The following is a 24384-nucleotide window of genomic DNA, read 5'->3' as shown; positions in this document are numbered from 1 at the left end:
GAAGATCAGATCAATGTTAAAGGGGCTCGGTTTTGTTGTAGGGTTTTCGGGGAGCGAGGGGAGTAGTTGCTGTCCGTCAAGTCAGTTCCTACGAGCACCCCGCTTCCAGCCACCCGCTTCCCCGCGGCTCGAGGCGCGGGGTTCCGAGCGCAGGCGGGAGCCGGAGGCCCCGTACCAGGTTCCCTCCTCCCCCACACCCGCGCAGGTTCCAGGCGCAGGGCAACCTCTCCTCACAGGTGCACGGAAGAACTGTCGCCGGGAAAAGGGGGGGCTGGAGGAAAGCAGGGGTCCCAAAGCTACCCTCGAGGTGGGAAGTTCCCCCTCACCCAGACACTCGGGGCTCGTCCTCGCCCCCCGCCCGGCAGCCGCGAGACGGAGGTGGCGGCGGAGATCCAGGGCAGGAAAGGGCGGGGGAAGGGGGCGGTGATGACTCTCAACGCTCGGCCCAGGGGGAGGAGTGGAGCACCTCGCGGGCACCTGAGGTTCGTCGGGGAGAGGCGGGAAGGTGTGTAGTGGCCAGGAGGGAGGGGGAGGCCCGGCGGCTACGGCGAGGACAGGAGGGAGGAGAGAGAGGTCAGCGCACCTGGTCGCAGCCTCCAAGTTTCCCTAGTCCGCTCCCCGGGAGTCCGAGGCTGCACAGAACTCCATGGCTTCCTGGCCCGCCCCACCCCTGCGCTCAGCCTTTGCAAAAACAGCCGCTGCCGGCGCTACGGGCGCGGCTGCGGAGGCCGCCGCGGGCGGTGAGGATGCTACTGCCACAGCTCGCCCCGCCACCGCTAGCGCGGCCGTCTCTGAGCCCGCTGAAGCTGCTCCCCGCCGCCATGACAGCGCCGAAGGCGGCCGGGCGCGGCGTGCGCGTGCGCGAGCGCGCGGGGCGGTGGGGCGGGCGCGACGGCGGAGGCGACCGCGCGGCGGGGTGGGGAAACGAGGGCGGCCACCGGGGGCCGGCGGGGCGGGGGCGGGCGCGGGCTGGCTCCAGGACCGCCTGTGCGGACTGGCGGGCGCGCCACGCAGGTAGCTCCAGGTGTCTCCTTAGCCCGGCCAGAAAAGACCTTTCTTTTCAGGAGCCCACTCTTCCCCCTCCTTCCACTCCCCGATCTGGGAAGGTGCTTTGGCGAGTGCCCAGGCGGCGATTCCTGGCTCCTTCTGTTGTTACCGTAGGATCTCCGGGCGCGGAGGGAACACTACCCTCGTTGCCAAGGTGTCTTCTTGGACTCGAAGAAGGACACCTGAGGGACCGCTACGAGCCAGAGAGGTGGCAGCGCTGGAGCCAGCAAAGCTGCTGTCCTTGTCTACGGGGAGCACAGAGTCCCCACCTCTGACAGCTTTCAGCTGCTGCCCGCCCGCCGCGCTCCGCAAAGACTCGGGAAGAGCTTACCACTGGGATGCCCTGACAGCTGCCACCTTCCCCTCGGAAGGGAGTGTAGGGCGGGAAGATCATTTGCACGAGGAACGGGGAAGATTCCTTGCAGCTGCCGCCCCACGGAACCTCTCCCACATTCTAAGGAAGGGAGGGTTCCTGAGACAGCTGCTCTAAACAGTGTGGAGGCGGGTTCATTCTGCCTGTAGATCTCTGAAGAGTGTTTTCTTCTCGGGATTTTCCAATGTGAAAGTTAGTTTCGCCTCATTCTCAGATTAGTTTAAGAGATCAAGTATATTAGGATTAGAAACAACTCAGATCATCATCTGTGTCCTTCCCCCCTGCTCCCCATCAACAGTGAAGTGTTCTTCCTGGCGCATTAGTGAAAAACAAACACACATTAGGGAAGAAAGTGGCTTTTCACCCTTACGGTACTTACTATTAGAAGCCTTAAGGCCTTAAATATATATGTAATGTTTAAAACACTAGCAGTCAAAAGTGAAACAAAAGTGATGTCAAAGTTAGGAAGTACTACAGAGGAATCAGGAGAAAAATTATATTGGCTTTAGAGAGGAAATAGTTTCCTACAGAAAGGGTTATTTGAGATGGGCTTGAAAAATGAACTTGACTTCAACTATCATGGAAATTTAGAAAGGAGGGGAGCAACATGAGAAAAGACCAGAAGCACAGGAGTGTCTTTAGAAAACTTTTAAAGGTTTACACCTTTTTAAAATACTAAAGTGAATTCAGCTGTTCCACAGCTCATGGTTGCAAAGATCTTTTTTCTATAAGTGGGTTTAATGTTCCAAAAATGAGGCAGACAGTTTTCTCATGATCTGAAATGATGACTTGTGCATGACCAGGTTAAGAGGCAGTATCAAGAACTTGCTATTCCTGAAAACTTCTAACACCTCGGGTTTGCGTTTTAAATCCTTAAGTGAATAAGTCTGGAGGAGAAGTGGGTGTGCCAGCCGACAAGGAGACAACTCCACTTCACTGTCAACACCTGTGGAAGGAGGCAAGGCGGCATTAAACCCTGAAAGTCTTCTCATAGCGTTTGCCCCCTCGGATTTGGGCAGAGTCTAATCTTGAGTACCTTAATATATCTGGCCTATAAGTGCTAGTAGAGTATTTGTAAGAATAAATGCCTTCATTGAGAAGAAGCTGCTGCTGCTGCTACTAAGTCGCTTCAGTCGTGTCCGACTCTGTACTACCCCATGGACTGCAGCCTACCAGGCTTCTCCGTCCATGGGATTCTCCAGGCAAGAACACTGGAGTGGGGTGCCATTTACTTCTCCAGTGTATGAAAGTGGAATGTGAAAGTGAAGTCGCTCAGTCGTGTCTGACTCTTAGCGACTCCATGGACTGCAGCCTACCAGGCTCCTCCATCCATGGGATTTTCCAGGCAAGAGTACTGGAGTGGGGTGCCATTGCCTTTTCCCTGAGAAGCAGCAGATGATGCTAAATGCCCTAAATACAGTGTGGTTGTTTCAACAGAAAACTAAAACAATTATTTGAACTTATATATCACATCATCATCAGTATTAGTTGCTCAGTCATGTCCAACTCTTTGTGACTCCAGGGACTGTAGCCCACCAGGCTCCTCTGTCCATGGGATTTCCCAGGCAAAAATACTGGAGTGGGTTGCCATTTCCTTCTTCGGGGGATCTCTTTGACCCAGGGATTGAACCCAGGGTAATCTCCTGCACTACAGGCAGATTATTTACTGTCTGAGCCACCAGGGAAGCCCACATATATCACATAAAGAAAGATAAAAGCATGTTTTAAGATGAAAGAGAAAACAGAACATCACAAGTCTTGTTTAGCAGAGAGGAAAAAAGGTATTGAAATTCTGAGGGGCAAATACACCCAAATTTGGAGAATAAAGATGAAAAAATTTGCTTTTAAAACAAAAGGGAAAGGAAGGAATGGAAAAAAAAAAGATTACCTTATATAAAGCCAGACTTAATTTTTCATGACCATCTAACATATATCTCTGACATCACCACCTTCACAGAATTAAGGGCTAAGGGCTTTCATAATTTTACTTGCCTTCAAGCGTACATCGAAGTCATAGCAGAGAAGAAAAAAAGCAGTGGATTCAGAACAAGAAGCCTTGTGCATAACTCAAAGGAATTAAAGCAAAGAGAATGTAATTCCAAGGTGATATTAAAAAGACTTGATCTATAAGCCTTCACCTATATGCAAAGGAAAGAAAATTTTGATAATAAAAATAGGATGGAATTTTTCTGTTTCTACGAGAAAGTACGCCCAGTCCACCCAATTGTAACTTCTTGGCATTTTGCTAGAGTATAATTAGATTATAATTTAGGGAAAAGGTACCATCTACATAACTTACTATGCACCAAAATCTGTACTGCTGTTGGAGTTTTCTTCAAATTGTTATTCAGCATAACTTATATCACAGGCTGGAAATTCATGGCCTTGGCTTGCAGCACCCTCCTCGAGAGAAATGCACACATTGCTTTTACTATTCATTAAATCTTACAAACGTTAAGGAAAACTTCGAATGACATCTTTATTGGGCTTTAGAGCCTGGGAACAATTGCAATGTAAGAGAAAAAGACATTTTCCTACCCTTATAGTTGGAAACTCAAACATTTAAAAGTTTATGTGATTATTCAACATCTAGAAGTTCAAAATGATCCACATCAAGTTAATTACGTTTGGACCATTTTTAAATTCTTGTTTTTCTTGTGTATGTCAGACAGGGATAGAGACTTTGAAAAGAGCAAGCCGAGATGTACATTTTAAGGCATAAAATATTAATGAAGTATTTAGTGTAGTTGACATAGACATACACCAGATTGGTTGATTTGTCTCTTTTATTTTCCCATGTCAATTTCTTTCTTAAGTAGTATATAAATAGGTTGCCTGTTTACAGTGTTCTCTTACAATGAGAGCTAATGTAGCTCTCAAAATGTATCTCTCTTACAATGAGGGATAATTACAAGATAGTACTTGTCATGAGACTGCAATGAAATGTACCACCACCCTACTCCCCGCTCCCTTTGCAATCCGTGTAAGTGCATATCCCTGGAGTGACTATTGGCACTGTTCCCTCAATTCTGAATTGCTTATCTAAGCGAGGTCTCTGAGAAGCAGTGTGTCCCCTGAAAGTGGTAGGTTACCATTTCAGCCACCAAGATATAAGTGGTGGTTCATATAGGTAATGAGACCAACAGGAGATTGTTTCCAAGCAGACAAGAGAGGAAATTCCTTTTTCCAGCCCTCATTCTCTGGGGTTTGAACTTTGAAATGCTTGCTAATATTCGATCCCCTGGAGAAGGGAATGGCTACCCACTCCTGTATTCTTGCCTGGAGAATTCCATGGACAAAGGAACCTGGCGGGCTACAGTCCATGGGATCACAAAGAATTGGATGCGACTGAGTGGCTAACACTTTCACTTTTCACTTTCACTCCATAAGGTGACTTCTGCCATACAGAGGCACACTTGGAAACCAAGCCACATGGAGAAACTGTGTGGAGAATAATCAAAGGCCTTCAATCAGTAGCCCCAGCTGAGTTCCCAGCCATCAAACAACGTCTGTCCTCCATGAGAATGAGCCATTGTGGATATTCTGGCCAGGTTGAGCCTTCAGAAGACTGCAGGCCTACCACATGATATAAATTGCACTGTTGGGTCCAGTTAACCCACATAGAAATTGTAAGAGGCTATAAATACTTGTTGATTAAAGCCACTGAATTTTGGAATTTTTTGTTATATGGCAATAGATAGAAAACTAAAATATCATAAAACAGATTATTTAACTTTGGATTCCTCCCCCTAACCATGTTACTTTTGTTGGTCCAGTGTATAAACTTTAAAAAATATTCCAGCCTGGTTATAGCTATGCTATAACTATAGCATAGCTATGCTATAACCAAGAGGGCCTGTACGTTAAAGAAGGTGGTAGCAACATATTTAGCTAGAGAGCCACAGGGGACGGGGGATTTTGTGTTATAATCACATTTGGGGTTATAAAGTTCACGAGAAATTTTCCAGGGAGGTTTTCTCTTTGTTGCTAACTGAGAAGACTTAGGTTTAATTTGATTTTAAAAAGTACCCATTTCCTTACAGACACCACCCCAAATTATTTCTCTGATGAGAAATGTTACAACCACCATTCGTACGCATACCTGTATTAAAAATACAGAAAGGGGGAAAAAAATACAAGAGAGACTTCCACAGTGGTCCAGTGGTTAAAACTCTGCACTTCCACTACACGAGGCTCTGGTTGGATCCCTGGTCAGGGATACCACATGCCTCAAAGTGTGGCCAAAAAAATAAATAAAAACACAGGAATAAAATGTTCAATTCTACTACTAATCAAAGAAACATGAATTAAAATAATATTGAGATAACACATTTTATCTTTCTCATTGCAAATATTTATAGTACTCAGTGTTGGCACAGGAAAAACGTGTACTCTTATTTACTGCAAATACATAACATCACTGAGAAAGAGTCTTGTAGTATACTGCTCTTCGACTCTTAAGAATGTATCCTAAGCATAATCAAGTAGTTCAGAGGTAGAGTTAAAACCATGTTTATGTCAGTATTATTTATAATTTCAAACGTTTAGAATCAATGTACGTATCTAACACACACCAAAAAAAGGCTGGTTAGATAAACTGTGATTCTTCGACACTGTGGGATTCTTTGAAGCCATTAAAAATGGCATTGAAGATAGTAAATGGACATACAAAATTTTCATTATATAGTAAATCAAGGGACTGTGCCTTTTTGAGTCATGTACCACTGATAATGTGGTACCAAACAGAAACAAAAAATATTTAAAGCAGGAGGGACTTCACTTACTAATTCAAATCTTTCCAAAAATATTTCCTGAGTATTAAGCAGTACACCAGACATTAAAATTATACATTAGACATTTAGGTTAAAAGAGAAAAATCTAGCCCGTCTTGAGAACTCACAGTCTAATCACAATGCAATATATTAACCCTATAAAAACCTTAATAGGGAGACTTCCAAGAAAAGATTAAAAAATAAATAGTATTAAAAAATAAATAGAACAGGCCAGATGAAAAAGTCAGGGAAGGTAATTCCATGATATGAAAAATCTCCAGGGTTAGGAGAAAAGGGAACCTTCCTACACTGTTGATGGAATGTAAATTGGTGTAGCCAGTATGGAAAACAGTATGGAGCCTCCTTAGAAAACTAAAAATACAGTTATTTATGAGCCAGAAGTCCTACTCTTGGGAATATATCTGGAAAATATGAACTCTAATTCAGAAAGATATATGCTCCCCAGTATTCATAGCAGCACTATTTACAATAGCCAGGATATGAAAGCAACTGAAGTAGCAATCAACAGATAAATGGATAAAGAAGATGTGCTATATACACACAATGGAATATTACCCGACCATAAAAAAATGAAATATTGCCATTTGCAGCAACATTTGCGACCCTAGAAATTATACTAAGTAAAGTCAGACAGAGAAAGACAAATATTATATATCACTTATATGTGGAATCTAAAAAAATATAAATGAACTTATTTATGAAACAGAAACAGACTCACTTACATAGAAAACAAACTTATGATTACCAAGAAGGGAAGATGGGGGAAGGAGGGATAAATTAAAGGTATGGGAGTAACAGATATATACTACTATATATATGTAAACAGCAAAGTCCTGCTATGACTACATTCAATATCTTGCAATAACCCATAGTGGAAAAAATAATAAAAATATAGACATGTATAACTGAGTCACTTTGCTGTATACCTGAAAGTAACACAATATTGTAAATCAACTATACTTCAATTTTAAAAAAGTCTCCAGAATGGTTGGACATTTTAACTCTTAGGAGACAACTGAATCAAATTGTCATTCTTAAATAATTATTTATTTATTATGGATAGAGCTATATAGAGCAGTAAAATATATATATATATACTGTTAACACATATATTGAAAAGCAGATCCTATCACCCCCATTTGGATCACACCCTCTTTACAGACACTGTTTATTTATGAGGAACCTAAGTGTGGGAAATTCTCATCCCATGAAGTTAAATGGTATTCTGATTGTTTAAAATGTCATTATAGCTTTTATTATCCCTGCACAAAGAGGGAAATGGAATTGAATCTGTGTTTATAAAATAGGCTGCAGAAGGGAAAACACTGAGTAGATTAAGCTCCATTCTTGACTTTATTATGGGCGAAAACTATGTTAGCATAATCAAGAACCCATGGCTAAATTATAATTGTTATATAAAAATGATGAGTATGGGATGGCAGGCTGATTGTTAATAGCAAGTTGATGGAAGAGGAAGCTACAGAGGCTGAGGGGACCACAGCAAACCAGGCTAATGCCTGGACTGAAGGCAACCTGCTGCCTTTAGGGAATGTCAAACCCTATCTAGTGATAGGATTTCACTAGACTCCTAAAATTACTAGCAACTGCTGCTACTAAGTCGCTTCAGTCATGTCCCATTCTGTGAGACCCCATAGATGGCAGCCCACCAGGCTCCCCTGTCCCTGGGGTTCTCCAGGCAGGAACACGAGTGGGTTGCCATTTCCTTCTCCAATGCATGAAAGTGAAAAGTGAAAGTGAAATCGCTTAGTCGTGTCCGACTCTTAGCAACCCCATGGACTGCAGCCTACTAGGCTCCTCTGTCCCTGGGATTCTCCAGGCGAGAACATTGGAGTGGGTTGCCATTTCCTTCTCCAATGCAGGCATGCATGCTAAGCCGCTTCAGTCGTGTCTGACTCTGTGCAATCCTATGAACAGCAGCCCACCAGGCTCCTCTGTCCACAGGATTCTCTAGGCAAGAATACTGGAGTCGGTTGCCATTTCCTTCTCCAGGGGCTTCCCTAGCAGTCCAATAGTTGGTACTCCAAGCTTTCAATTCAGGGGGTGCAGGTTCAATACCTGGTCAGGGAACTAGGATCTCGAATGCCTCACAACTCAGCTGAAAAAAAAAGGCTTATCTCCCCATTGGTAGATATGGCACTATCTTTACTGAGGGGCTCAGAAGTTTATAAATATTATTTACCTGTCAATCATCAGGAAAATGCAAACCAAAACCACACTGGGGTATCACCTCACACTTATTAAAATGGCTATCACCAAGAAGACAATAGGGGGCTTCCCTGGTGGCTTAGTGGTAAAAAAAATCTGCCTGCCAGTGCAGGGAACACCGGTCTGGGAAGATCCCACATTGCCTCAGAGCAACTAACATGCACCACAACTATTGAGCCTGTGCTCTAGAGCCTAGCAACCACAACTACTGAGCCTACATACTGCACTTCCTGAAGCCTGCACGCCCTAGAGCCCAGGCTCGGTAACAAGGGAAGCCAGCTCAATGAGAAGCCCGGAGAGTGGCCCCACTGCTCATCACAACTAGAGAAAAGCCTAAGAAGCAACGAAGACCCGGCACAGCCAAAAATAAATAAATATTTTTTTAAAAAGAAGAAAAGAGATGAAAAGCATTGGAAATTATGTGCAGAAAACGGAACCCTTGCACATTGTTGGTGGGAATGTAAATTTGTTCAGCCACTATGGAAAATGGTATGGCGGTTCCTCAAAAATTAAAGAACTACCATATGATCCAACCATTCTATTTCTGAGTATATATCCAAAGGAAATGAAAGTAGGATATTGAAATTATAAATGTATCTGCACTCCCATATTTATGGCCGCATTATTCACAAGGGCCAAGATACAGAAATAACATTTTTGTTGCTGTTCAGCCTCTACATCATGGCCAACTCTTTGTGACCCTATGGACTGCAGTGTGCCAGGTTTCCCTGTTCTCCACTGTCTCCTGGAATTTGCTCAAACCCATGTCCATCGAGTCGGTGATGCCATCCAACCATCAGATCCTCTGTCGCCCCCTTGTCCTCTTGCCCTCACTCTTTCCCAGCATCAGGGTCTTTTCCAATCAGTCACCTCTTCGCATCAAGTGGCCAGAGTATGGGACCTTCAGCTTCAGCATCAGTCCTTCCAATGAATATTCAAGTTTGATTTCCTTTAGAATGGACTGGTTTGATTTCCTTTCAGTCCGAGGGACTCTCAAGAGTCTTTTCCAGCACCACAATATGAAAACAACTTAGGTGTTCAAGAGTGGATGAATGGATAAAGAAGATGGGGTATATACACTGGACTATTACTCAGCCAACAGAAAGAAGAAAATAGTGCCATTTGTGATAATATGGATAAACCATAAGAGGATTATGCTAAGTGAGATAAATCAGACAAAGAAAAGCTAATACTAGATATCACTTATATGTGGAATCTAAAAAAAAGGCAAAACTCATAAAAACAGAGTAGAATGGTGATAACCAGAGGCTGGGGGGAAGGGTGGGAGAATTGGGGAGATGTTGTTTGAGAACAAGAACAACTAAGAGAAAAATAAGTCCTGTAGATCTAATGCACAGCATAGTAATTATAGTCAACAGTGCTATATTATGAACTTCAGAATTGCTAAGAGTCTAGATCTTAATTGTCCCCACCACAAAAAAGAAAGTGATGTGGTAGAGGTGTTAGCAAACCAATGGTGGCAATCATATTACAATATTGACAGTATGTCAGATCAACACCCTGTACACCTTAAACTTCAGTTCAGTCACTCAGTCGTGTCCAACTCTTTGCGACCCCATGGACTGCTGCACGCCAGGCCTCCCTGTCTTTCACCAACTCCAGGAGCTTGCTCAAACCATCCATCGAGTTGGTGATGCCATCCAAACATCTCATCCTCTGTCATCCCTTCTCGCATCTTAAACTTACATGATGTTATATATCAATTATATCTCAATTTAAAAAAACAAAACTTCCTGGAGAACGAAATGCCTTGAATCTAGAAGAACAAAGAAGATAGTATGACTTGAAAGAAGGCAATTTTTCTGAAGTGTTCAAACCAAGATAGCAAAGATTGTCAAGACCTAAAGGTTAGGAAAAGCATAGGTTCTAGGGCCTACAGAACCACACAGGGGCTATATCCAATGAATAGTTGCAGGTGGAGTTGGAGAGAGAAATGTAAGATTATCTACTGAGATGAGAAAGATCATCAGAGAGAGTGTGTAAAATGAAGAGGAACACAGCTACAGAGTATGGGGCTTGTGACAGGTAACAGAATGTCCCATAAGGATATCCACATTCTATTAAGTTGGTGCAAACCTAATTGCAGTTTTGGACTGTGAATTTTAAATCATTATAACAATGCTCAAACATATCTTTATTAATAAAAATAGAAACGATTTAAATCAACACATTTTTTGCCAGTGAGAAAAAAGTTTGTTTATTCCTATAGCATAAAAATCCATGTTTAGGTTTGGACGAACTCTTGGAAAGCATTTTCTGCCTCCTGTTGGCTGTGGAGGCATTTTCCCTGCAAAAAGTTCTCGAGATGCTTGAAGAAGTGGTAGTCAGTTGGCAAGAGGTCACATGAACATAGCTGGTGAGCCAAAAGGTCGTAGTCCAATTCATTCAACTTTTGAAGTGTTGGTTGTGTGACATGCAGTCCGGAGTTGTTATGCAGAAGAATTGGACCCTTTCTGTTGATAGATGCTGCTGCTGCTGCTAAGTCGTATCAGTCATGTTCGACTCTGTGCGACCCCACAGACGGCAGCCTACCAGGCTCCGCTGTCCCTGGAATTCTCCAGGCAAGAGTATTGGAGTGGGTTGCCGTTGCCTTCTCCAGTGCATGAAAGTAAAAGTGAAAATGAAGCTGCTCAGTCGTGTCTGACTCTTCGCAACCCCATGGACTGCAGCCTACCAGGCTCCTCTGTCCATGAGGTTTTCCAGACAAGAGTACTGGAGTGGGTTGCCATTGACAGATGCTAGCTGCAGGCATTGCAAGTTTTGGTGCCTCTCATCAATTTGCTGAGCATACTTCTCAGATGTAATGGTTTTTCTGGGATTCAGAAGCCATAGTGGATCAGACGGGTAGCAGACCAACAAACAGTGAGGGACCATGATCTCTTTTTGGTGCAAGTTTGGCTTTGGGAAGTGCTCTGGAGCTTCTGGGTCCAACCACTGAGCTGGTCGTTGCCAGTTGTTGTATAAAATCCACTTTTTGTTGCATGTCACCATCCGATCAAGAAATGGTTCACTGTAGTTGTAAGAGAAGACACTTCAAAATGACTATTTTTTTGATTTGCCATCAGCCCATGTTGTTGTTCACTCGCTCAGTCGTATATAACTTTTGTGACCCCATAGACTGCACCACACAAGGCTTCTCTGTCCTTCACTGTCTCCCAGAATTCAGCTTCAGTTCTTCCAATAAATATTCAGGGTTGATTTCCTTTAGGATTGACTGGTTTGATGTTCTTGCTGTCCAAGGGACTCTCAAGAATCTTCTCCAACACCACAGTTCAAAAACATCAATTCTTTGGTGCTCAGCCTTCTTCATGGTCCAGCTCTCACATCCATACATAACTACCGGAAGAAAACATAGCTTTGACTTTTACAGACCTTTATTGGCCAAGTAATGTCTTTGCTTTTTAATATGCTGTTTAGGTTTGTCATAGCTTTTCTTCCAAGGAGCAAGCGTCTTTTAATTTCATGGTTGCAGTCACCATCTGCACTGAGTTTGGAGCCCAAGAAAATAAAGTCTGTCACTGTTTGCATTGTTTCCCCATCTATTAACCATGACGTGATGGGACCAGATGCCATGATCTTAGTTTTTGAATGTTGAGTTTTAAGCCAGCCTTTTCACTCTCCTCTTTCACCTTCATTAAGAGGCTCTTTAGTTCCTCTTTGCTTTCTGCCATTAGGGTGGTGTGAGCTCATGAGCATCCACTGATCAAGATTTTCCCCCTTTCCAATTTGCTTCAGATGCCAAATGACTATAGAATGGCTGACACTGAGTTCTTCAGCAACTTCTTGTGTAGTTGTAGGAGGATCATCTTCGATGAGCCTCTCAGTTGGTGGTTGTCAACTTCCAACAGTCGGCCACTGCACCCTTCATCTTCAAGGCCCTCTTCTCCTTTGCAAAACTCCTTGAAGCTCTGCTGCACTATGCATTTGGTAGCAGTTCCTGGACCAAATGCGTTGTTGATGTTGCAAGTTGTCTCCACTGCTTTACGACCCATTTTGAACTTGAATAAGAAAATCACTCGAATTTGCTTTTTGTTTAACATCACTTCCCTAGTCTAAAATAACTATAAAATAAACAGCAAGTAATAAGTCATTAGAAAAATATATATATATATAAAGAATGCAAGAAATTAAATTAAAATGAGGTATAACATAACCACATTTATTTAAGAATATATTCCAACATCAAATGGCAGAGAGCAACAATAGAAAACCTCAATTACTTTTGCACCAACCTAACAATCCCTGGAACCATGTGAATATATTAATTCATATGGAAAAAGGACTTTACAGATGATTATATTAAAAGATCTTGAGATGGGATATCCTGCATTAAATATTTCAGCCCAGTATAATAACAAATATCCCCATATGCGAAAAAGAAAGGCCGAAAGTATAGAGTCAGTGAGAGATTTGAAGATGCCACCCTGATGGCTTTGAAGATGGAGGAAGAGGCCACAGGCCAAGGAATTCAGGAAGTGTCTAGAAGCTGAAAAAACGAAAGAGATTTTCACCTGCAATCTCCAAAAGGAACACGGCCCCACCAATGCCTTTATTTTAGCCTAGTGAAACGCATTTTGGAATTCTGACCTCTAAAAATGTAAATGAATTTGTATTGTTTTAAGCCATATTTTTTTGTATAAAAAGGTAAGTATATTGCCACCTTCTTCATATATGCAGCTAGGCTCAAATATAGAAAATGACATTTTGAAGCCATAACTGCCTAATTCTGTTGTTCTTACCATTGGCCATTCTCAAGAATCACCTTTTATAAATCCCAGTGCCCCCGCCAATTAAATCAGAATCTTGAATAAGACCCAAGCATCAATAGTTTTTACAGCTTCCCAGGTAATTACAATATAAGGCCTAGTTTAAAACCACTGAACTTTTTTTTTTTTTCCGGCCTTGCAGGATCTTAATTCCCTGACCAGGAATCAAACCTGCACCCTTGACAGTGGGAGCATAAGAGTCCTAACCACTGAACTAATTTTTATTTGATTAGCATATGATTGTGCTTACTCATGACTTCTGTGATGATATATGTGTATATATGTATAATGAAATATGTTTATGTTAATTAAAAATAAGCTGTATTAATATAAAGATTTTAGTGTCACTCAGATTATTAGAAACCACCTGGAAAGTCTCTAAATCTGGACAATCTGGATCATGTATTTCTAGCCCAAAAACAACAGTCTTCTAAATCAGAGGGAGAACAACTGAGAGCTCTGTGTAAATAGAGAATGACAGAGAGTTGCTAGATTTCATATTAAAAGCAAGACAGAAACAGTGTCGACTTCAAAATAATTTATTTCTAAAGCAAAATGTAGTAAGAAATTAGCATTTAGGAAAATGCAGTTTCCAAGATCTAAACATGAGATTACTAAAAGTCTGTGATCAACAACGATGGAAGAAATAGCTGAGGGAAATTATTTTATGTTGTAAAGTAAAATGAAAAAGTCTTTATTCCTCTGCTAAATTCAGTTTCTTTTCATGGGAAGTTACAGAAGTTAACAAATGATAGTTTAACGTTTGTGCCTTTAAGCTTTAGAAAAACAAAATGTATTTTGCTTATGTCATTTTAACCACTTGAGAAAAATCTCATACAGAAAGTAACACAAACCAGTACTGAGACAGGGCTAGTTCCGTGAGTCATACTTGTAGAAGCTTAAAAGGCAAAGAAAAAAACTACTGAGGTCCTGGAAAAATGAGGTAAGATGAACTTCAGTGGAAACAAGTGTGGTAAGCCACCCCCGACTATAATACATTTATGTCAGCCTTCTGTTTTGTTCTTTACAGATGGATGAGAATTAAGAATAGAAAATAATTTTTTTTTTTTTTTTAATTCTCCCTCAACCATTGTTAAATGAGGCGGTAGAGTACAAAACGAGCAGAACAACTGAGCAAACAAATTCTGTGGGTTTTTTCCCTCAGGTTCCTAAATATTTGACTGCTAAAAAACCAAAGTGAATTCACTTTTTTTTGTACTATTAGTTAATTCTGAATTGTGATAACTCAGTCAAGGTAGGTAAATCTTACCTTTTCAATAGGAAGAATAAAAGAAGACCAGAGACATCTTCTGAGTTTTTTATCCCAAATCCAGAGATTGTTAGTACATCTGGGTGTGTGTGAAGAACTTTCGGTGGCCATGAGTAAAAGCAAAGAGACTATTTAGGATAACACTTACGTAGCCTACACAAGATGGAGGCAGAAAGCAGAAAGGAAAGAATTTAAGATATATTTCTAAAATAGAACTAACAGGATTTGCTGATGCCCTGTACTCAGGCTCCTCTCTTAGGAACCGCATGGACCATAGCCTGCCAGGCTCCTCTGTCCACGGGATTCACCAGGCAAGAACACTAGAATAAGATGCCATTTCCTTCTCTGGTGTATTGGATATTTGTAGGCAAAGATGAAAGAAAGGGAGCAATGAAAAGCAGCTTCTACTTCTTGACTTGAGCTCTTGACTTGACTTCTTGATTTGTGGATATGCATTTGCCTGAGGTGGGGGCAACTGGAGTTGGGTTGGGAGAAAAGTTGGCAGTGAAATCAAGGACTTGCTTCACTCACTCGTTACTACCATAGCTCCCGAAGGCATTTTAATTTATTTTTTTCTCCCCCTCTAGGTGGATGGTGAAGAGGAAACCCCAGATCAAGCCTGGAGCTCTCTGAAATATAAAGGCAGGTGAGAAGAGAAGGAACTAACGAAGGAGATTGAGAAAGGGAAGGCCAACAAGGTAGATGAAAAACAGGAGTGGGGAGCCACAGAAGCCAGGAGAGGGAAGCAAGTCAGCAAGGAGGAAAATGATCAGGGCATGATTGTGCTTACTCATGACCCTGGTTAATATGGTATTGGCTCATGGAAAATTCTGAGACATCTCTGTACCGGTGGCTGCACCTGTGAAAGAATGGGCTTTTGTGTCACAGCTACATTCACATGTTCAGTTCACCCCACCCTTGCTCCCCACAGAATGTCGTTATCTGTGCCAAAATTGATGATGGTACATTTATTATTCCTCTTATGGTATTTTTCTCTTCTACTTTATTTTTTTTTTTCTCTTCTACTTTAAACAACAATGAAGGGCCTTACATTAAAAAGTAATGCACATGCCAAAAAGAAGAAAAAACAAGAAGACAAAAATAATGCATGTTAGTTGAAGAAAGTTTGGGAAAATGTAGGAAAAAAAAAAGTCTAAAAAAAAAAGAACTACACCCATACATCTTTGACCCTTGGTGTACAAATGTAGCCCCATAAATAAATGATTATTATAAAATTGGAATCAGGTGAAACATACTGCTTGTAGCCTTCTTTTTTTCACTTAGAAGTGTATCACTAAGATTTTCTGTATCACTAATCTTTTAAACGTGACCTTAAAAATAGCTGTATATTACTACTTTCTTTGACTTTTCAGGTGACTCAGTGGTTAAAAAAAAAAGAATAGGCCTACCAATGCAGGAGACTCGGGTTCCATACCTGAGTTTCGAAGTTCCCCTGCAAGAGAGGAAACGGCAACCCACTCCCGTATTCTTGCCTGAGAAAGCCCATGGCAGAGGAGCCTGGTGGGCTACAATCACAAGAGTGGCACGACTGAGTGCAAAAGAAGAAGGGGGCAGCAGAGGATGAAAAGGTTAGATAGTGTCACCAACTCATTAGACATGAATTTGAGCAAACTCCTGGAGACAGGGAAGGACAGGGAAGCCTGGCGTGCTGCAGCTCATAGGGTTGCAAAGAGTCAGACATGACTAAGTAACTGAATAACAACAAATGGTACCCTAAAAGCAATTAGTGCTCAGTAAATGTAAGCCGTTATAACAATAATTAAAGCCCATGTTGTTAATTGACTGTACTTTTAATTTTTTGAAAAAATTATAAACACTTTCTGATCAATAAAGCTATCTACTGTTCTGTTTACCAGCTATTCTGGCATTCGGACCCTGCATATAATTTTTGATTCGATCACAAATTTCATTAGTTTCTTGGATCCAAAGAAGTAACTGTTGACAATGGGTTTTTCTTTGTTCACTTAGGCCATTAGGCATCCATAAAGCCAAACTGTTTAACTGATCTTTTTCAGAAAATTTCAAATCACAAATGAACAGTGCTTAACAGTGCTAAGCACATGAACAGTGCTTATCTGATAAAATACATCAACAAGAATCTAGGACTAAACATGACAAAGGAGTAGAGACTCCTGCCCTGCCTGCTAGGCTGTCAAAGCTGCCTGCTTCCTCTAGGCCGCTCTCTGTAGGGAATGAGAGGCAAGAAGGCTGAGCAAAGTTCACCCGCACCGAGAATCTCCTGAATTCTGTTCTGCCTGAAACAGCAGCTGCACTCGCCTCCGGCACGTCCCCAGCAGCTCACAGACTATGCCCTGCAGCAGGTTTCCAATCTCACCAGATCCTTTTGCTCCTCCATCAAGAAAGAATTATTCCGAATTCTTTTGGAGTAAGCTGAGTTCTCACTCACCTCTTGGTCCCTTTTTTAATCACTGAAAATGCTTCAGAGTTCCTACTCATGAAGTATTTAAATCAAAAGTTTTAGATAGTTTTTTTTTTTTTTTTGAAAAATGCAGGAGCAACCAGACAGCCTTCCTACTCCACCTCCACCTCCTTGAATAAAACTCTTATTTTGTGGACTGGGGGTTATCTACCGTGATCTCTTTCTCCTGCGTTCTTAGCGTGCCAACGAGAAAAATTACAGGTACTGTGTTTACACAGCCTGCATTTCTGTTTACAAAATCTCTCTGCAGAGTTTGCGAAGTTGGTTGTTTGTTTCGTTTCTTCCTCCCCACCCACCCCACCTTTTTTCCTGGCTGCACCTGTCAATCCGACTCTAACCATCAGCCAATGAGCACCAAGGTCTGAAGCCAGTTTCCGACAGGGGAAGTCAGGGGGTGAGGTACCCATCAAACTGGTTTGACTGCTTGAAGATGGCTGGTTACCCCAGTTTTAGCAAAAAAAAAATGGAAACGACAAAATAACCTCACTGTTTGGATTTCTCAGTGCAGAAACTGAATTTGAGGCCTGTGAATGACCACTAATACGCTTTTATTTTTTAACCATTTTAGGACTGCCGTGTTGACAGAGCTCTAGAGAGTTGCATTGTTCTTACAAATAGTACAGACTCTATTATACCCTCTCAGAATTAAAGAGTTAGGTTTCCAAGAACCTAGCCAATTGCTGGGCCACTTTGACAATGAAGAAAATGAGTCCCCTGGGTTAAATAAAAGGTATTGAATCTAAGGACCCCTGAATCCATTCCATTTCAATGCTGGCATTTAGCTTCCTGATTTAGTAGAAATGAAAGGGAAGAATATACTTAAATAAATATTCTCATTCTAGTTGCCTAAAGAATTCATTTCAAATAATGAGAAAGAGTTTAATTCTATTTGGAGTCCATTTTGTATATTCTTATTTAATTTCTCTGAGTCTCATTTTCTTCATCTATAAAACAGGACTAATAAAACCTATGAAATGGATTGTTCCAAGGATCAAGCAAGGAAACAATTACCACTAGATATGGTAACCACTTTTAAAAGAAAGTTTTTATATATATAACATAATGAGCAAATGGGCTTCCCTGCTGGCTCAGAGGGTAAAGCGTCTGCCTGCACTGTGGGAGACCTGGGTTCGATCCCTGGGTCAGGAAGACCCCCTGGAGAAGGAAATGGCAACCCACTCCAGTATTCTTGCCTGGAGAATTCCATGGACGGAGGAGCCTGGTGGGCTACAGTCCACGGGGTCGCAAAGAGTTGGACACGACTGAGCGATTTCACTTTCACTTTCTGTGGAAAGATATGAACAATTCTTATCTTCAAGGTCACCTTTAGTTACCTCTCCTTTTCACATCCACAAAATACTGCTTATGCTTCTTATCAACACTCACCTTATTCTGCTTTGAGTTTAATTACTTGCTTATCCTGGTGGCTCAGAAAGTAAAGAATCTGCCTGCAATGCAGCAGACCGGGGTTCAATTCCTGGGTGGGAAAGATACCCTAGAGAGGGGAACGGCAACCCACTCCAGTATTCTTGCCCGGAAAATCCCATGGACAGAGGAGACTGGCAGTCTATAGTCCCTGAGAGTTGGACAGGACTGAGAGTCTAACACTTTCACTTTCGCTTGCTTACCAATCTCTTTCCTCCACGAGACTGAATTCTTTGAGTCTTTCCCCCCTGACAACCTCTGGCATGATGTCTTGGATGTAGTACATTTTCCATAAAAGCCTGCATTGAAATGATAGAAGCTGAACATAGAACCTGTTGTAGGATCTCGCTGTTTCCCATTGGTAGTCATGTCCTGACTGGAGCCGTTTTTTTAGTCTCTGTCAGTGGAAAACGGACCAGAGGAGGGAGTGCTGCTGCTGCCGCTGCTCAGTCACTTCAGTCGCGTCCGACTCTGTGCGACCCCATAGACGGCAGCCCACCAGGCTCCCCCGTCCCTGGGATTCTCCAGGCAAGAGCACTGGAGTGGGTTGCCATTTCCTTCTCCAATGCATGAAAGTGGAAAGTGAAAGTGAAGTCGCTCAGTCGTGTCCGACTCTTAGGGACCCCATGGACTGCAGCCCACCAGGCTCCTTGGCCCATGGGATTTCCCAGGCAAGAGTACTGGAGTGGGGTGCCATTGCCTTTTCCGAGGAGGGAGTACAGCTACCATCAAAATGAGTTGGTAAGGACAGCCTTTTAAGAAAGACAGAAGATTAAATTGTTAAATGCAGAGAGCTAGGGAAGGATGAGGGCTCCGTTAAGTGATAAGCAAAAGCCAGCTTACTGTAGGCTTGAAAGTGAGTGGTGGTGGTTTAGTTGCTAAGTCGTGTCTGACTCTTGCAACCCCATGGACTTTGGCCTGCCAGGCTCCTCTGTGCATGGGATTCTCTAGGCAAGAATACTGGAGTGGGTTGCCATTTCCTTCTCCAGGAGATCTTCCTGACCCAGGAATCGAACCCAGGTCTCCTGCATTGCAGGCAGAGTCTTTACCAACTGAGCTACAAGGGAAGCCTCAAAAGCCTTAAAAGTGAGTGGGTGGTGATAATTGGCTGGAAGACAGTACAGGTTATTAACTTTCTGCTTCAGGGTTGAGCTCAGGTCCAGGATGACGCATCCTTGCTCTCCACAAGTCTACTCTCCAGCCACGCCAGCTGTATCACAGCTGCTTTTTTATACATAGTGATTTCCCATCTGCGGGATTTCCTTCTTGGTCACCCCAAATGACCTGAGGCTCCCATGTCAAGTACCCTGAAACTCAGAAGTCTTTTCTCAATTGCTCCAGCTTAATATGTTCTGTTTTGCCCTGAAATTGATAACATGCAAGCTTTATTTTTTAACAAATTATTTATTTAATTGGCTGCACCAGGTCTTAATTGTAGCACATGGTTTGATTTCCTCCTCCCCCCCCCCCCCCCCCCGCCCACCACAGGCTCTAGGCACACGAGCCTCAGTAGTTTAGCACCTAGGCTTAACTGCCCTGCAGCATGTGAAATTTTTCCCAACAAGGGACTGACCGGTGTCCCCACATTGGCAGGTATTTTCTTAAGCACTGGAACGCCAGGGAAGCCCAGCACGTGGGTCTCCAGTTGCAGCATGTGGGATCTAGCTCCCTGCCAAGGATCAGGCCCAGGCCCCCTGCATTGCTGCTGTTGTTGTTCAGTTACTAAGTTGTGTCCGACTCTTTGTGACCCTACGGACTGCAGCACACCAGCCTTCCTTGTCCTTCGCTATCTCCCAGAGTTTGCTCAAACTCATGTCCATTGAGTCAGTGATGCCATCCAACCATCTCATCCTCTCCTGTCCCCTTCTTTTGCCTTCAACCTTCCCCAGCATCAGGGTTTTCTCTGTTTAGTCAGCTCTTCGCATCAGGTAGCCAAAGTAATGGAGCTTCAGTTTCAGCATTAATCCTTCCAACGAATATTCAGGGTTGATTTCCCTTAGGATTGACTGGTTCAATCTCCTTTCAGTCCAAGGGACTCTCAAGAGCCTTCTCTAGCACCACAATTCAAAAGCTCCCCTTGCATTGGGAGTGGTCTAAGCCCTGGACCACCAGAGAAGTCTCAGTTACATGTAAGATTTTTGATGGCACTAAATACATTCAGCCTAGTGTTAGAGTTAGGTAAATGTATCCCTTATCAGTCTGTAAGGGATAAACAGACTTTAACACACACTAAATCTTCTTTTCATCATATTAAGATACTACTTATTCATATGATGCTATATAATGAGTGTTATAATTGTCTTAAGTAGATTCAGACAAGGAATTATAAGTCAGAAAAATTAAATCAAGACTTTTATAATTTCATTTTAATCCAACAAACATGTACTGAATATCTTTTGTGTGCAAAACATTGTACCATCAAGGAGTTTACGATCTAATGCATTAGTCTGCAAACTTTTTAAAATAAGTATTCAGTAAATATCTCAGACTTTACAGACCATATGATCTCTGTCCCAACTATTTAACCCTGTCACTGCAATGAGAAAGCAACAATAGATACTGTTTAAACCAATGAGAGTGGCTGTATTCCAATAAAATTTTATTTATGAACCCTGAAATTTGAATGTCATAAAATTTTCATATGTTATGATACATTATACTTCTTTTGATGTTTTAAAAAACAGGCCCCTACCCAAGTAGAGGATGGTATTTCCATGCCCAGATGGGTCAGAACCAGAGGGTTGATGATTAAGATTCCACTACCCCGTTAGCTCACAACCAACCGATCAGAAGAAAGTCAGGCACCCTGTAGCCCTCATCCCATATAGTAGCCTTTATAATCATCATGGAGTTCAAGTGTTTTGAGCACAAGTCATCTGTTCTTGCCTGGCCGTGGCATAAAACTTCCTCTCCTCCAAATTCCAATATTTTAGTTTGTTTGGCCTCACTGTGCATCAGCATACAAAATTAGGTTCAACAACAGAAGTAACTTTGAAGTTCTATTCTTGATACTAAAACAATCTATTATTTTGCTGCTGTTTTGACAGGATTTGTGACTGACCTGTGGCTTCCCCAGGTGGCTCAGTGGTAAAATCTGCCTACCAGTGCAGGAGTAGAGGAGACGCAGGTTTGAGCCCTGGGTCAGGAAGATCCCCTGGAGGAGGAAACAGCAACCCACTCCAATATACTTGCCTGGAGAACCCCATGGACAGAGCAGCCTGCCAGGCTACAGTCCATGGCGTCACAGGAAGTCGGACACAACTGAGTGACTGAGTACGCACACATGTGACTTACGCTACTGACTTAGAGTTTGTACACTTATTCACAGAATATTTATTCAGTGCCTACCTCATTCTCAGCACTGTGCCAGAAACTGAGGACACAACTGTGAGGAGGTCAGAAGAGGACTGTTCTCAGGAAAAAAAAAAATCACTGTTTTTCAGCTACCATTGTAAAATAATTCAAGAATTATCAAAGGACGCTAAAACCATTGGGTGAAAGATTGTTAAAGAAATAAATATTCACACGTTTTCAAAATATCGATATTAACTATCAAGTGGTAAAGGTGTTTTTTTCAGATGGGACAGCTTTCTATTTAATGTTCATTTGATCCCTAATTTGTACATTATGTAGCACTTTAAAAGTCTAGATTTAGGGAGAAAAGACACAGTTCATGCCTTGGAGGAGTTTACAGTCTGATCAGAGCAGTTGTTTATTTTGCCTGTTGTTCAGTAAAGGCATTTTTAGAAGGAAGCAATCTGATAGACCCTGTCTTAACCAAATGGCCCAACAGCATCACCAACAAGAGCACAGACTAACATTAGGTCTCCTGATCTGATGCAGCAAGTACCTCGTCACTACATGGGCTTCCCAGGTGGCGCTGAGTGAGTGAGTCAAAGTCGCTCAGTCGTGTCCGACTCCTTGCGACCCCGTGGACTGTATAGTCCATGGAATTCTCCAGGCCAGAATACTGGAGTGGGTAGCCTTTCCCTTCTCCAGGGAATCTTCCCAACCCAGGGATCGAACCCAGGTCTCCCGCATTACAGGCAAATTCTTTCCCAGCTGAGCCACAAGGGAAGCCCAGGTTGTGCTAGTGGTAAAGAACCCGCTTGCCAGTGCAGGAGAGGCAAGAGAGGTGGATTTGATCCCTGAGTCAGGAAGATCCTCTGGAGAAAGGCATGCCAACCCACTGCAGTATTCTTACCTGGAGAATCCCACGGACAGAGGAGCCTGGCGGGCTACAGTCCATAGGGTCACAAAGAGTCAGACACAACTGAAGCTACTTAGCACATCACATTAATATTCTTGCCAAAAATAGATCAGTAAAGATTCTACAAGACAAGGAGCCTGAGCATTCCCTGGTGGTCCAGTGCTTAGGATTCGGCATTTTCACTGCCTCGCCCTAGGTTTGGTCCCGACATTTCAATTCTGCAAGCCATGCAGTGAGATGTTAAAAAAAAAAAAAAGAATAAAATGTCTTAGCATAAATTTAATCAAGGAGGTAAAAGACCTATACTCTGAAAACTATTAAGCACTGATGAAGGAAATTGAAAATGGAAAAATATCCCATGCTGTTGGATTAGAAGAATTAATATTGTTAAAATTTCCATACTACCCAAAACAATCTACAGATTTAATGAAATCCCTATCAAAATGCCCGTGATATTTTTCACTGAAAAATAATCCTAAGATTCATATAGAATCACAAAAGACCTCAAATTACTGAAGTAATCTTGAGGGGGGAAAAAAAGACTATACTACAAAGTCACAACAATCAAAACACATGCTACTTACCAGCATAAAAGCAGACACGTAGATCAATAGAACAGAACCAAGAGCCCAGAGTTAAACTCAGGCACCTATGGTCAATTAATCTATGACAAAGAAGGCAAGAATATACAAGGAATGGAAAAAAGACAGACTCTTCAACACGTGGTATTGGGAAAACTTGACAGCTATTTGTAAAAAAAATGAGATTAGAACATTCCCTTGCACCATACACAAAAATAAACAAAGTAGTCTAAAGATATAAATGTGAGACCTGAAACCATAAAACTCTTAGAAGAGAACATAAGTGGAACAGTTTTTGATGTAAATCATAACAATATTTTCTTGGACGAATCTCCTTAGGCAAATAAGTAAAATAAGAGCAAAAATTTAAAAATGAGACCTATTTTTAAATAAAACTTAAAAACTTTTGCACAGCAAAAGAAACCATTCACAAAATAAAAAGACAACCTATAGAATGAGAGAAAATATTTGCAAATGATGTAACTAACAAAGAGGCAATATTAAAATATATAAACAGCTCATACAACTCAATATCAATAAAACAAACAACTCAATCCAAAAATGGGTACAAAACCTGAAAAGATATTTCTCCAGAGAAAACATACAGATGACTAATAGGCACATGAAAAGATGCTCAACATCCCTGATAATTAGAAAAATGCAAATCAAAAGAAGAAAGAGACATCACATCTGCCAGAATGGTTATCATCAAAATGTCTACAAATAACAAATGTTGGAAAGGATGTGAAGAAAGGTGAACCCTTGTACATTGTTAGTGGGAATATAAATTGGTCCAGGCACCATGGCAAACAGCATGAAGTTGCCTCAAAAGAACTAAAAATAGAACTACCTCCTGCATGCGTGTAAGTCATTGCAGTTGTGTCCGACTCTTTGCAACCCTATGAACTATAGTCCACCAGGTCTGTGGGATTCTCCAGGCAAGAACACTGGAGTGGATTGCCATTTCCTTCTCCAGGGGATCTTCCTGACCAAGGGTTGAGCCTGCATTTCCTGTGGCTCCTGTATTGCAGGCAGATTCTTTACTGCTGAGCCACATGGGAAGCCCAAGAACTAGCAATTTCACTCCTAGGTAAATATCCAGAGAAAACAAAAACATTAATTGGAAAGTATATATATACCTCAATATTCATAGCATCGCTATTTACGATAGCAAACACAGGGAAACAACCCAAGTGTCCGTTACAGACAAA

At 42.0% G+C, this 24384-nt stretch overlaps 1 protein-coding gene and 1 long non-coding RNA gene across 9 annotated transcripts in view; one reads left to right on the top strand and one right to left on the bottom strand.

The window, feature by feature from the left end:
• Positions 1–1503, bottom strand: part of LRBA (LPS responsive beige-like anchor protein) — a 757794-nt gene extending 756291 nt beyond the window's left edge. For 5 of the 8 annotated variants that reach the window (XM_070770115.1, XM_070770122.1, XM_070770121.1 and 2 more), the window contains exon 1: positions 327–447. The gene's annotated coding sequence lies outside the window, so the exon portion shown is untranslated. Of the gene's footprint in view, positions 1–326; positions 448–583; positions 834–1378 lie in introns of those variants that run through there. The other 3 variants (XM_070770117.1, XM_070770116.1, XM_070770119.1) reach the window with 3 other exon arrangements.
• On the top strand, positions 432–23958 carry LOC109571123 (uncharacterized). The gene is made up of 3 exons (XR_011561287.1): positions 432–505; positions 4811–15142; positions 21430–23958. It is a non-coding gene; the product is annotated as an uncharacterized lncRNA (long non-coding RNA).
• Positions 23959–24384: the final 426 nt, after the last annotated feature.

This window comes from Bos indicus, chromosome 17, assembly GCF_029378745.1.
Source record: "Bos indicus isolate NIAB-ARS_2022 breed Sahiwal x Tharparkar chromosome 17, NIAB-ARS_B.indTharparkar_mat_pri_1.0, whole genome shotgun sequence".
NCBI classification, from domain to species: domain Eukaryota; kingdom Metazoa; phylum Chordata; class Mammalia; order Artiodactyla; family Bovidae; genus Bos; species Bos indicus.
This window is presented reverse-complemented; position numbering and strand designations above follow the sequence as displayed.